The sequence below is a fragment of the Orbicella franksi genome, unplaced genomic scaffold (genome assembly GCF_964199315.1).
Source record: "Orbicella franksi unplaced genomic scaffold, jaOrbFran1.1 SCAFFOLD_510, whole genome shotgun sequence".
Taxonomy (NCBI): Eukaryota; Metazoa; Cnidaria; class Anthozoa; order Scleractinia; family Merulinidae; genus Orbicella; species Orbicella franksi.
The window spans coordinates 1-2500 of record NW_027670367.1 but is presented as its reverse complement, the minus strand read 5'-3'; the positions used below and the strand labels follow the sequence as shown (position 1 = coordinate 2500).

Sequence of the window (2500 nt, the reverse complement as noted above, 5' to 3'; positions counted from 1 at the left end):
TGTGACAGCGCCAAACTTGGCGCCTGCACGTAACTCGAGCTGGCCAATAGTTTGCCGCAAAAAGGTTTGAAAATGGTGAAAATCTTAAGGGTGCTTATAGATAAGGGGGACCGACGCCCAGTTTTAAGATAGTGTAGCACACCCCCCTTAACGATGATGTGACAGCGCCAAACTGGGCGCCTGCACGTAACTCGAGCTGGCCAATAGTTTGCCGCAAAAAGTTTTGAAAATGGTGAAAATCTTAAGGGTGCTTATAGATAAGGGGGACCGACGCCCAGTTTTAAGATAGTGTAGCACACCCCCCTTAACGATGATGTGACAGCGCCAAACTTGGCGCCTGCACGTAACTCGAGCTGGCCAATAGTTTGCCGCAAAAAGTTTTGAAAATGGTGAAAATCTTAAGGGTGCTTATAGAATAGGGGGACCGACGCCCAGTTTTAAGATAGTGTAGCACACCCCCCTTAACGATGATGTGACAGCGCCAAACTTGGCGCCTGCACGTAACTCGAGCTGGCCAATAGTTTGCCACAAAAAGTTTTGAAAATGGTGAAAATCTTAAGGGTGCTTATAGAATAGGGGGACCGACGCCCAGTTTTAAGATAGTGTAGCACACCCCCCTTAACGATGACGTGACAGCGCCAAACTTGGCGCCTGCACGTAACTCGAGCTGGCCAATAGTTTGCCGCACAAAGTTTTGAAAAAGTGTAAAATCCCAATTTTGCGCTCTTTAGGGTGTGGTCTTTGAGCTTCGGGTTTTCGTCGGGAAATTTCGGCAATCATCGGTCATCTTCGTGGAAATCTCTTCGTTTTCGTAACTCTGACATGCAGACGCACGTTTGGAATGCCATGGGGAGCGCTTTGGAGCAGTTTCGAAAAATCGAAATTTTCGACATTTTTCTAAGTGTCTAAACTTGGTTGGGGGAATAGACGGTTTCGGGTTATAATGTAGGGCAGGCATCGGGAAAGACCGAAAGAGCAATTGAGCTGTATCGGTCCGTAACAGTAAGCCCTGCTCGGTAATGTGTTCTCGGGTAGGAAAGGAGGGTATTTGGAGGAAAAAGGAGCAAAGTCGACCAAACTTGCTCGGTCGGTAGCATGAAATGACTGAACTTGAAGCCAAGTTGTCTCGGTGTGGACAACGAGAGAACGGATGGATGTTGTACCTGATGGCCTTTGGCCAAGAATAGCGGCTTAGATTCGGAAGAATCATTCTTCCCCGATGTATCTTGTCGGCATTCCGTGCACTTGGCTGTCTCACTGGTATGCCGGAAGCTTACTAGGGTGAAGCAGTGGAAAGACGTGGCAAAGAGAGAACGGGTTTCCCTCGGACAGGGTCGAACGCCTCGTGCGTCTTCCATGGCCGGGAGGATTCCCAGTGCAGCTTGACGGTGAAATGCCAGCCTCCTTTCAAAGGAAGCAGACGCAATAGGGTTCCCGCCGGGTTCCCTGAGGGATAGCTACCTGGTTGATCCTGCCAGTAGTCATATGCTTGTCTCAAAGATTAAGCCATGCATGTCTAAGTATAAGCACTTGTACTGTGAAACTGCGAATGGCTCATTAAATCAGTTATCGTTTATTTGATTGTACCATTACTACTTGGATAACCGTAGTAATTCTAGAGCTAATACATGCGAAAAGTCCCGACTTCTGGAAGGGATGTATTTATTAGATTAAAAACCAATGCGGGTTCTGCCCGGTTCTTTGGTGATTCATAGTAACTGATCGAATCGCACGGCCTTGAGCTGGCGATGTTTCATTCAAATTTCTGCCCTATCAACTGTCGATGGTAAGGTAGTGGCTTACCATGGTTGCAACGGGTGACGGAGAATTAGGGTTCGATTCCGGAGAGGGAGCCTGAGAAACGGCTACCACATCCAAGGAAGGCAGCAGGCGCGCAAATTACCCAATCCTGACTCAGGGAGGTAGTGACAAGAAATAACAATACAGGGCTTTTCCAAGTCTTGTAATTGGAATGAGTACAACTTAAATCCTTTAACGAGGATCCATTGGAGGGCAAGTCTGGTGCCAGCAGCCGCGGTAATTCCAGCTCCAATAGCGTATATTAAAGTTGTTGCAGTTAAAAAGCTCGTAGTTGGATTTCGGGATGGCTCGGCCGGTCTGCCGCAAGGTATGTTACTGGCCGCGCTGTTCTTCCTCGCAAAGACTGTGTGTGCTCTTAACTGAGTGTGCATAGGATCTGCGACGTTTACTTTGAAAAAATTAGAGTGTTCAAAGCAAGCCAGCGCTTGAATACATAAGCATGGAATAATGGAATAGGACTTTGGTTCTATTTTGTTGGTTTCTGGAACTGAAGTAATGATTAAGAGAGACAGTTGGGGGCATTCGTATTTCGTTGTCAGAGGTGAAATTCTTGGATTTACGAAAGACGAACTACTGCGAAAGCATTTGCCAAGAATGTTTTCATTAATCAAGAACGAAAGTTAGAGGATCGAAGACGATCAGATACCGTCCTAGTTCTAACCATAAACGATGCCAACTA

At 46.9% G+C, this 2500-nt stretch overlaps 1 pseudogene; it reads left to right on the top strand.

Moving 5' to 3' along the window:
* Window positions 1–1458: 1458 nt before the first annotated feature.
* LOC145471033 (small subunit ribosomal RNA) lies at window positions 1459–2500 on the top strand (annotated as a pseudogene; the record flags this gene model as incomplete).